Source organism: Oncorhynchus gorbuscha, linkage group LG24, assembly GCF_021184085.1.
Source record: "Oncorhynchus gorbuscha isolate QuinsamMale2020 ecotype Even-year linkage group LG24, OgorEven_v1.0, whole genome shotgun sequence".
Taxonomy (NCBI): domain Eukaryota; kingdom Metazoa; phylum Chordata; class Actinopteri; order Salmoniformes; family Salmonidae; genus Oncorhynchus; species Oncorhynchus gorbuscha.
Window position 1 is genome coordinate 53,231,487 of NC_060196.1, and position 12,643 is coordinate 53,244,129.

Consider the following 12,643-nt stretch of genomic DNA (forward strand, 5'->3'; position numbering starts at 1 on the left):
GGTCCTTCTGTAGCTCAGTTGGTAGAGCATGGCTTTGTTGGTAGAGCAAGTCGCTTTGGATAAAAGCGTCTGCTAAATGGCATATTTTTTATATTTTTTAATTTTTAATTTGAAGAACTACAAAATAGTGAATTTGTCAGACAGCACGGGCAGCAGCTCTATAGAGATGAGTTGATGACTTGGAATGACATTTTAAAAAGTCATCCAATAATAACCACATCTCGTCCATGGCACCCCAAAACTAGGGCCGGCCCTACCCATTTGTCCCGACATCACGCTCTCAGAGTCCTGCTTGATGCACGTAGCCGGTGGGAGGAACTTCAGTGCACATGAACCCACTACTCCGTCCGCCTTGGTATTGCTAACCAATGGACCTTACGGTAGTTTCAGCCCAGATTTGATCGGCAGGAAAACGACTGGTGAGTAGACTACTAATCATAAACCTACAGCAGTACGCTAATAACTTGTTTAGACATTACTGTGAATAAAGAGTATTATGCAGGTCAAACTGGTGCATTTAGCTCGAAATATAACGGTATGATGACAATTTCCAGCAGCCATGCACTAAAGACATCGCCATGCGATCTGCACAGGGTGTGTCTTCCTGCTGCTTGGCCAAGCAGGGTAGCCTGGCAACAGCTGTAGCCCAGTAAGTTATCGCTGGCAAGCAAGTCTGAAATGATACAGAGTAATTAGATGGCTACTTAATTTGAGATTGTATAGCCTACTCGCACGAGCTCCAAATCACGACTTTTCGAATGCGGCTGATGCCGGACAACACAGGCATTCTAGTTCTGTCATCCAGTTTGTCGAAGTAACTATAGCAGTAGTGCGATAATGTGACATTGGAAGGGTAGTGGAATGAATGTCTAGATACCTTGTAACCATGTATAGTCTGTAAGTGTTTGATTAGGTTATATATGACATTGTTACAATCATTGTCAGTCAAGGCAAAAGCAGGGCAGTTCTTGCAGGTTATTCAGCAACAAGACTAGTAGATCCTACCCAGCGGTTGCCCGCCCATTGAGGGGGGGGGGGGGGGGGGGGCGAGGTGTGATTGTTCTTTACCCAACACTTATGATTGCTAAAATATATATATAATATATATAAGTAATATATGCCATTTAGCAGACGCTTTTATCCAAAGCGACTTACAGTCATGTGTGCATACATTCTACGTATGGGTGGTCCCGGGGATCGAACCCACTACCCTGGCGTTACAAGCGCCATGCTCTACCAACTGAGCTACAGTCATCTCTCGTTGAATGACAACAAAGACTTTATTGAAGAATCTCTACTGCTGACCAATTACTGACAGAGGCGGAGACTTTGGCTCCGAACTTAAGTTTGCCTCTAGAAAAACTGTTGTGTGCCAGAACAGCTGTAAAAAACCTTCACCGAAGTCCAGAACAAACAAAAACATCTCAAAATGTTGTCACAATATATGCACAAACTCTTAAGAATTGTTTTGGCAGGGAAGCATGTGAAGGCCTTAACCCTAACCTTAATCTTTTTAGCTAACCCTAACCTTAAACTAACGTTAGCTAGCCACCTAGCTAGAATTTGTAACAAACGTTTAGCATATTCGTAATATCTAGTACGTTTGGCAAAATATAAACGCAACAATTTCAAAGATGTTACTGATTTACAGTTCATATGAGGAAATCAGTCAATTGAAATAAATTCATTAGGCCCTAATCTATGGATGACTAGGAATACAGATAAGCATCTGTTGGTCACAGATGCCTTTAAAAAAAAGTAGCGGCGTGGATCAGAAAACCAGTCGGTATCTTATGTGACCCCCATGCAGTGGGACACATCTTCTTTGCATAGAATTTATCAGCCTGTTGATTGTGGCCTGTGGAATGTTGTCCCACTCCTATTCAATGGCTGTGCGAAGTTGCTAGATATTGGCGGGAACTGGAACACGCTGTTGTACACGTCAATCCAGAACATTCTAAACATGCTCAATGGGTGACATGTCTGGTGAGTATGCAGGCCATGGAAGAACTGGGACATTTTCAGCTTCCAGGAATTGTGTACAGATCCTTGCGACATGGGACCGTGCATTATCATGCTGAAACATGAGCTGATGGTGGCGGATGAATGGCACAACAACAATTGGTCTCAGGATCTCATCCCGTTATCTCGGTGCATTCAAATTTCCATCAATAAAATAGAATTGTGTTCCTTGTCCGTAGCTTATGCCTGCCCATACCATAACCCCAACGCCACCATGGTGCACTCTGTTCACAATGTTGACATCAGCAAGCCGCTCACCCACACAACGCCATACACGCTGTCTGCTATCTACCTGGTACAGTTGAAACTGGGATTCATCCATGAACAGCACTCTTCTCCAGCGTGCCAGTGGCCATCGAAGGTGAGCATTTGCCCACTATAGTCGGTTATGACGCCAAACTGCAATCAGGTCAAGACCCTGGTGAGGATGACGAGCACGCAGATGAGCTTCCCTGAGACGGTTTCTGACTATTTGTGCAAAAAACTATTTGGTTGTGCAAACCAGCAGTTTCATCAGCTGTCCGGGTGGCTGGTCTCAGACAATCCTGCAGGTTAAAATGGCAAATGTGGAGGTCTTGGGTATATATATAATATAGTTTAAAAATGTATATATACAGTGGGGGGGGGGGGAGTATTTAGTCAGCCACCAATTGTGCATGTTCTCCCACTTAAAAATATGAGAGAGGCCTGTAATTTTCATCATAGGTACACTTCAACTATGACAGACAAAATGAGAAAAATCCAGATTTTTTATGAATTTATTTGCGAATTATGGTGGAAAATAAGTATTTGGTCAATAACAAAAGTTTATCTCAATACTTCATTATATACCCTTTGTTGGCAATGACAGAGGTCAAAGTCTTCACAAGGTTTTCACACACTGTTGCTGGTATTTTGGCCCATTCCTCCATGCAGATCTCCTCTAGAGCAGTGATGTTTTGGGGCTGTTGCTGGGCAACACGGACTTTCAACTCCCTCCAAAGATTTTCTATGGGGTTGAGATCTGGAGACTGGCTAGGCCAGACCTTGAAATGCTTCTTACGAATCCACTCCTTTGTTGCCCGGGCGGTGTGTTTGGGATCATTGTCATGCTGAAAGACCCAGCCACGTTTCATCGTCAATGCCCTTGCTGATGGAAGGAGGTTTTCACTCAAAATCTCATGATACATGGCCCCATTCATTCTTTCCTTTACACGGATCAGTCGTCCTGGTCCCTTTGCAGAAAAACAGCCCCAATGCATGATGTTTCCACCCGCATGCTTCACAGTAGGTATGGTGTTCTTTGGATGCAACTCAGCATTCTTTGTCCTCCAAACACGACGAGTTGAGTTTTTACCAACATTTCTATTTTGGTTTCATCTGACCATATGACGTTCTCCCAATCTTCTTCTGGATCATCCAAATGCTCTCTAGCAAACTTCAGACGGGCCTGGACATGTACTGGCTTAAGCAGGGGGACACGTCTGGCACTGCAGGATTTGAGTCCCTGGCGGCGTAGTGTGTTACTGATGGTAGGCTTTGTTACTTTGGTCCCAGCTCTCTGCAGGTCATTCACTAGGTCCCCCCGTGTGGTTCTGGGATTTTTTCTCACCGTTCTTGTGATCATTTTGACCCCACGGGGTGAGATCTTGCGTGGAGCCCCAGATCGAGGGAGATTATCAGTGGTCTTGTATGTCTTCCATTTCCTAATAATTGCTCCCACAGTTGATTTCTTCAAACCAAGCTGCTTAGCTATTGCAGATGCAGTCTTCCCAGTCTGGTGCAGGTCTACAATTACGTTTCTGGTGTCCTTTGACAGCTCTTTTGTCTTGGCCATAGTGGAGTTTGAGTGTGACTGTTTGAGGTTGTGGACAGGTGTCTTTTTTTACTGATAACAAGTTCAAACAGGTGCCAGTAATACAGGTAACGAGTGGAGGACAGAGGAGCCTCTTAAAGAAGAAGTTACAAGTCTGTGAGAGCCAGAAATCTTGCTTGTTTGTAGGTGACCAAATACTTATTTTCCACCATAATTTGCAAATAAATTCATAAAAAATCCTACAATGTGATTTTCTGGATTTTTTTCTTCTCATTTTGTCTGTCATAGTTTAAGTGTACTTATGATGAAAATTACCGGCCTCTCATCTTTTTAAGTGGGAGAACTTGCACAATTGGTGGCTGACTAAATACTTTTTTTGCCCCACTGTATGTGAGCCTTCCTGGGTAAGTCTTTATGAGCTTTGCACACCTGGATTGTACAATATTTGCACATTACTCTTTTAAAATTCTTCAAGCTCTGTCAAGTTGGTTGTTGAATGATGCTTGACAGCCATTTAAGTCTTGCCATAGATTTTCAAGCCAGTTTAAGTCAAAACAGATACTAGGCCACTCAGGAACATTCAATGTTGTCTTGGTAAACAACTCCAGTGTATATTTGGCCTTGTGTTTTAGGTTATTGAAAGGTGAATTTGTCTCCCAGTGACTGTTGGAAATCAGACTGAACCAGATTTTGCTCTAGGATTTTGCCTGTGCTTAGCTCCATTACGTTTCTTTTTATCCTTGCGGATGACACGCATACCCATAACATGATGCAGCCACCACCATACACTCAGTGATGTGTTGTGTTGGATTTGCCCCAAATATAACACTTTGTGTTCAGGACATAACATTAATTTCTTTGCCACATAATTTGCAGTTTTACTTTTGTGCCTTATTGCAAACAGGATGCATGTTTTGGAATATTTACTAGTCTGTACAGGCTTCCTTCTTTTCACTCTGTCATTTAGGTTAGTATTGTGGAGTAACTACAATGTTGTTGATCCTTCCTCAGTTTAATGGCTGTGATAGAAGAAAACTATGTAACTGTTTTAAAGTCTCCATTGGCCTCGAAGTGAAATTCCTGAGCGGTTTCCTTCCTCTCCGTCAATTGAGTTAGGAAGGACGCCTGTATCTTAGTAGTGACTTGGTGTATTGATACACCATCCAAAGTGTAATTAATAACTTCACTATGCTCAAAGGGATATTCAATGTCTGCTTTTTTACCCATCTACCTATAGGTGCCCTTCTTCGTGAGGCATTAGAAAACCTCCCCGGTCTTTGTGGTTAAATATGTGTTTTGAAACTCAATGCTTGACTGCGGGACCTTACAGATGTATGTGTGGGGTGCAGAGATTGGGTAGTCATTTTAAAATCATGTCAAACACTATTATTGCACACAGATGAGTCCAACTTTATTTAGGCTTGCCATATCAAAGGGTGTGAATACTTATTGACTCAAGATATTTCAGCTTTTCATTTGTAATGAATTTGTAAAAAATTCTAAACACAATTCCACTTTGACATTATGGGGAATTGTGTGTAGGCCACTACCAATAAAATCCTAATTTAATTAATACATTTTAAATTCAGGCTCTAACACTTTCAAAATATGGAAAAAGTCTAGGGGTGTGAATACTTTCTGAAAGCACTGTATATCTTCTCAAAGAAACTAACGTTAGTTCGATAACTTGGCCTCATATTTCTGTCTTACTGCTTTGTTGACAACTCCAACCACCTAGCGCCCCAGGTATTCAGCCAATCAGCAACCCAGATAGCAAAACATTTCCTCTGGCTTGCTATTTGCCACTTTCCCTATGCCCAAAGCTATAACTTTCTACCGCCAGCGGGCAAATGGAGTTGCCATACAAGACGTGATTTGCATATTTGGCATTTAGCCTCCACTCAGAGAACAGCTATAAGCCCTAGGCAAGCCATCTAGCCATGAGTTTATTTTAAAGAAAATAGCAAGGAATTTCCCTAATCTCAAATTCGGCTAACCACAGCCAGCCAAAGGATGCAAGCTGGTTTTGTTACTAATAATAATAATAATAATATATGCCATTTAGCAGACGCTTTTATCCAAAGCGACTTACAGTCATGTGTGCATACATTCTACGTATGGGTGTTGTTTCTATAAATACCTTACATTTGTTGTGATTTTAATTAGATTTATTTGCCAGTCTAAAAACACAATCCAACCACATGTAGACATTATGCATTTACAATCATTGAGGATGACACAAAAAAGTGATACCCCAATTTTTTTTTACTGTTTAAGTAGAATAATGATGTGTTGATTATGCCCCAAAATAGCCTGCATTTTTGCCATTGGTATAATCAAATCAAACCTTGTTTGTCACGTGTAGACCTTACTGTAAAATACCTACTTACAAGCCCTGAACCGACAGTGCAGTTCAAGAAGGGTTAAGAAAATATTTACCAAATAAACTAAAGTAAAAAATAATAAAAAGTAACACAATAAAATAGAAATAACGATGCTATGTTGACTCAGTACCGAGTCAATGTGCGGGTGTACAGGTTAGTCGAGGTAATTTGTACATGTAGTTGGTGGTGAAGTGACTATGCAGAGTAGCAGCAGTGTATAAAACAAATGGAAGGGGGTCAATGTAAATAGTCCAGTGGCCATTGAATTAATTGTTCAGGACTCTTATAACTTGGGGGTAGAAGCTGTTAAGGAGCCTTTTGGACCTAGAATGGGCGGTCCCGTACCGCTTGCCGTGCGGTAGCAGAAAAACAGTCTATGGACTGGAGTCTCTGACAATATTTGGACCTTTCCTCTGACGCAACCTATTTTATAGGTCCTGGATGGCAGAAAGCTTGGCCCGTAGTGTGTACTGGGCCTGTCAGGATGCTGTTGATGATGCAGCTGTAGAACTTTTTGAGGATCTGGGGACCCATGCCAAATCTTTTCAGCCTGGGGAAAAGGTGTTGTCGTGCCCTCTTCATGACTGTCTTGATGTGTCGCCAGAACTTAATGATGGTATTGGAGTCGCGTTTGGCCATGCAGTCATGGGTGAACAGGGAGTACAGGAAGGGACTAAGCGCATACCCCTGAGGGTCCCCAGTGTTTAGGATCAGCGTGGCAGACGTGTTGTTGCCTACCCTTACCACCTGGGGCGGCCCATCAGAAGGTCCAGGATCCAGTTGCAGAGTGAGGTGTTTAGTCCCAGGGTCCTTAGCTTAGTGATGAGTGTCGTGGGCACTATGGTGTTGAACGCTGGTCTGTAGTCAATGAACAGCATTCTCACATAGGTGTTCCTTTTGTCCAGGTGGGAAAGGGCAGTGTGGAGTGTGATTTGAGATTGCATCATCTGTGGATCTGTTGGGGCGGTATGCAAATTGGAGTGGGTCTAGGGTATCCGGGAGGATGCTGTTGATATGAGCCTTGACCAGCCTTTCAAAACACTTCATGGCTACCGACGTGAGTGCTACAGGGCGGTAATAATTTAGGCAGGTTACCTTTGCTTTCTTGGGCACAGGGACTATGGTGGACTGCTTGCAACATGTAGATATCACAGACTCAGTCAGGGAGAGGTTGAAAATGTCAGTGAAGACACTTGCCAGTTGGTCCGCGCATAATATAGGCTACTGTAAGTATATTTGAAGCAATACTAAAGCTTCCTTTCTAAATGCCACTGGAACAGAGTTGTTCCGTCCCTTTCCTCACCCCAACCTGGGATCAAACTATCGCTCCACAAAAGCGGCGGGAAACAACTACTTCAAGGTATCAGAGCGAGTGACATCGCCAAATGAATTGCTACTAGCACACACTACTAACTAGCTAGCCATTTTACACTGGTTGCACCAGTCCCCCAAGTGTTGGGCGCTACCTACAGTAGGTGGTGGCACTGGTTAAACACCACAGAAGAAGCATCAACAGGAAGTTATCATTGCTCCCATCCTCCATCGTGTTTTCAAACCTGTCTTTGATGCTTGACAGCTAATTTATTTGGCTACAGATGACACTTTTCATAGCAATGTCACTGGATGAAGATGCTCTTCTGAATTTAGTAGTATGTGGCAGAGTTCCCCCCTTGGTGCACATTTTGGTTTTTGCCATAGCACTACACAGGTGATTCAAATGACCAACTCGCTATTGACATATTAGTCATTTTAGCAGACTCTCATTTTCATATTTGTTTATATTGGTCCCCGGAGGGAATTGAACCCACAACCCTGGCATTCTAAGTGTCATGCTCTACCAACTGAGCCACATGTTTTGATTATTTGAATCAGCTGTGTAGTGCTAGGCCAAAAACCAAAATGTGCAGGGGGGGTGCCCCAGAACTGAGTTTGTGAAACCCTCGTGTATGGAATGATTGTTAATTCTGTTACAGTCTTCTAAAGGTTTCTACTGTAATGATCCAAAATGTATCAGTGCATCAGCTTATGGAAAAGGAGGAGTACGATTTCTCAATACACATTCTGACGAATCAAGAGCCTGGCTGTGTCCTTGTCAGTGCCATATTAGCATGGAAATCTTGGTGGGGCAAACTCAAATTTTGTCATCAAAGAAAAATATTTACAATTCCGAGTTAGACGACCATTCAAAACGTATTTTCCCAGTCTGACTTCCAAGTTGCAATGCTTGCAGTTAGCCACTGTCACCTGCTAGTTAAGATTGTTAAAGTATGATGTTGACATGATCAGTCCAATCAAAGCTAATGTACATATAACGTGATTTGATGTCATTTCTGTGGCCAATGACCTTGAACCTTCTTGGAAGCGCACTTGTAATATAACTCTATGGTAGGACCCAAATGGCTGAAATTTTGGGTGTCTACCATTACTAAAGGACTGAAGCTTGGCAAATGTGCAAGGTCCCCATGAGTGACAGAATACTGAGCCAATCACGGCGCAATACTCCCATTTTTTTTCTGGCAAGCCCCACCACCACAGAATGCACTGAGCTTGGCTGAAACACCTGCATTTTGGAGCTGCTTTACTCAAGAAAACAAAAAAGAGACCATGGTTGTATGCAGCTTTAGTAACTCAATTATAAAGATACATTTTTACATCGTTTGCAAACTGATATGTGACACGTATTAATGCCAAAATAACATGTAAGCCCACCCCCAAAATATGATGATTATTTATTTATTTATTTATTTAAATGTGGGTCTCTAACAGGCTCTGCCCTGAATGACGGGTCACCACTGGTCCTTGTGCTCTTAGATAGTTAACACTTGGAGACTGGCGAGAGTAAGAAAATTATATTTGGATATGGAAATGTGATCTCTACAAATATAGACAAATGCATATTTTGACATTACAGTGAGAATAACTTGACTACTATAACATATTCTACACTTCCACCACGAGAGGGACCTCATGAGTCTCACAAGGAACTATACCAAGTGCTTTGGTCCTATCTGTAGAGCCAATGAGAATTCAGCTGCTTCTCGCCTTCTGCACCGCCACCCTATCCACCCCGCAGCCCCACATCGCTCTCCTCTGAAAGGGTCCTTAAATAAATTCTTCCACATGACCCCCTGTCCCAGTGCCAGAGGAAGGAGCGATGGTTTTCTCCACTTGATGTGTGGGTGATGTTGTCGGAGATTCCTCCAGCCGTCTGCTGGCGGTTGTGTTCGAGGTCTTGGCTTGACCAGGTGCTGCAGTTGTAGTTTAAGCCTAGGGTCATATTCAGTTGGCACAAAACAGTATAGAATAGTGAGACACAATATGGAATAGTGAGACACAGTATAGAATAGACACCTTTCCAAAACACTGGTTTTCATTTTCCCTTATGCCCTAATGAACACAGCCCTGTATTTTAGCCTGGTTGTGGAGTTGCTCCTCTACATTCAGCTCCTTGAGGAAATATAGGGACTCCCAGTCCACACAAAACCAGGAGGCTGCATATAGAAGCCAAAGATGAAGATAGGCTCTCCTTCTGAATATCAAACTGTGTTCTGTAGCTCAGTTGGTAGAGCATGGCACTTGTAACGCCAGGGTAGTGGGTTCGATCCCCGGGACCACCCATACGTAGAATGTATGCACACATGACTGTACGTTGCTTTGGATAAAAGCGTCTGCTAAATGGAATTTATTATTATTATTATAAATGAATCCACTGTTATTACAGCAGTCCTGGGTTTAATGGATTTTGGATTTAAAAATAAAACAGAGTGTTTTGTTAGTTTGTGTTTTTCTATAGTGAAGGGCATTCTATCGTATAGGACAGAGCCTTCCATTTAAATAAAAGGCTTGTGTGTAGGACAGACCACAATCTTTTGCAACCACATTTTTTTATGTGCCATGCGGTCACTCACATACTTTTATGGTCACACAAGGTGCCACCTGTGGAAAATGAGAATCATAACAACTATTTACATGGCCCCAGTTGCGTTTGCATCCAAATAATTTTTCTGTGTCAATTCAACATGAATGGTTGCACTCATATGGGATGATGTTTGACGTAAGCAGTGAGCAAAATTAACCACAACATTTCAAATAGACGGGAAGTGGGATTTCCAAGAGAAAGCGAAGACTCATGGGAACTTTGGGGCAGAGATTTTCATGCTCCAGAGTTTATAATATTATCAGCATCCCCAGACCAAGAGAATGGGGGGTTTGTTGAGTTGAAGATTGTGTGGTGGTTGCTTCACTGTTGGTCATCAAAGATGAAATTGTATCAAATTAATAATTTCCGTTTTACCGCCCATAATACCAGACTTTTTAAATTGAAATTATACAACAGCTAATACTTCTCTCTGGAAATGCTGCTTACATGATCTAGATATGAATATGAATCATTATATGAATCATTCAAGGGTGTCCATTTCATGGAGTCAGGCTACTGAATTAAAACAAAGGCGTTATTCTTCTTTTCTGTGCAGCTGTTGTCTTTTATCTAAAAGTGAGCCTAGCTGCTGCTGTGGAGATCAAGGTGATGTGATACAGGCAGGACTCCCTTTCACACCAGTACTTTTGTTGTCCTGCCTCGAATTCATAATTATTTTATCCAAGAATAACTAATGATACTGTTATGAACCAGTTTGCCCTCTCTGCTTTGCTTTGTGACCAGAGTCTTCCACGGTAGCCTGGGCCCATCATCTGCTTGTGCTGCCTTGCCAACTCCTCCTATAGTCATTGTCACGCCAAACATCTGGGACCAGCTTATGCCACAGTGGACCCTGAAGGGGAGTCCGTTGTGCCGATCTGTGCCCACAATGTCAGAAGTGGTGCCAGTGGTGCTGGCATTGGGTCAATACCCTTCTCTTTAGGAAAGACGTGGCATAGCAAAATCAGATGTTGAATCTGTTTAGAAAGTCCCCCCTCTTTCTTCCTTGTGGACTCGATCCCTATCGGCCTCCACAGAAAGAGAAGTAAGTAAACATTTTTCCTCCACTGGCTTTGAACCATCGGCCAGATCTGATTAGCATCCGAAAGCACTTGACCCCGGGAACGTTTGAGGTCACGTGATACGGTGTTGATAAGAGGTGATTAGCCACACGCAGAGCTGAGTGGAGAAGGAAGCCATTGGACTGGAGGACTAGTGATGGGGGTGGAAAGTCCATACAGTTACATATTGCAATATTATTTTGGACGTTATTATATTGATACTTTGACTCCAAGTATCGATCTGTAAATGTTTTATTGTTGTTTATTATATTTATGTATTTTGCTAGGTAGCGTTAGCTAGCGCTAGTCGGCTGTACCTGCGCCAAAACTCAGGTATTTTTCATCCTATAACATCTTTTTAAATAGTGAACTAAGCATGTTGTTTTAGCACTTGTACTTCTATGACTGATCCCCCCCACCCAAAAAAAAAATCTCATGTTCTCTCTGTAGCAGACATATAGCAATAAGTTTGAAACATCAAATCTCAATAAAATCGCAGTATCTAATCGTAATACATATAGAATCGTGAGAATCACAATACATATCATATTGGCACCTAAGTATCATGATAATATATTATCGTGAGGTCCCTGGCAATTCCCAGCCCTATGGAGGACTTGAGGCAAAACTTTGCACCTTTTTGTGTTGTTAACTCCCTAGGGCAGCAGGTAGCCTAGTGGTTAAGAGCGTTGGTCCAGCAATCAAAGGGTTGCTGTTCCAAATCTCAGAGCTGACTAGATGGAAAATCTGTCAATGTGCCAATGAGCAAGGCACTTAACCCTAGTTGCTCTAGATAAGATCATCTGCTAAAATGTAAAACAATTTTGTATTGGAGGTGAGCCCTGGGGTAGTACAAAATGTATGCGACCCGGGAGTCGATCTTCCAACCTGGTTTTAATGTAGCCTATGTTACTGTTAGCCCTACAGGGACTCTTGACCAGGTTGGACAACACTCTTATGTCCCATGATTTCTCTGAGTTTCATCATGAGGTCTCTCTCTCTATGGTTTCCCGGGAAATGTGTCCCTCGGGACTTGTTGCCGTCCAACCAAGAACGAATTTGGTCAGACCTCCGTTCCCTGAAACTGTAATTGACTTGCCCCTCCACCAAGCAGGAAAGAGTTGATGATAACAAATAAACAGGTTGAGAGATCAAATCCAAACATGACCTTTGACACTAAGTTTAAGTGTTAGGTGAATTTCAAAAAGGGGAGGGTACTCAAAGATTTTGGTTATCATAAAGGCAAAGCTTTCAAAAAGGTGAATTTTCAAATGTGTCAAAAGAAAACACATCATCAAGTAGTCCAACTTCTTCAGATTTCTTTCAGAGCATTGGTGTCCAAGTAACGTTTGTTGTCCCCAGCGTAGTTAATGGTACCCTCCGTACTGTCCCCAGTGTAGTTAATGGTATCCTCCGTGTTGTCCCCAGCGGAGTTAATGGTATCCTCCGTGTTGTCCCCAGC

General features: G+C 42.4%; 1 protein-coding gene across 1 annotated transcript in view; it reads left to right on the top strand.

The window, feature by feature from the left end:
* Nucleotides 1–274: 274 nt before the first annotated feature.
* Nucleotides 275–12,643, top strand: part of LOC124012078 (protein tyrosine phosphatase type IVA 3-like) — a 66,006-nt gene continuing 53,637 nt past the window's right edge. Inside the window, exon 1 of the mRNA XM_046325462.1 lies at nt 275–419. The gene's annotated coding sequence lies outside the window, so the exon portion shown is untranslated. The remainder of the gene's footprint in view (nt 420–12,643) is intronic.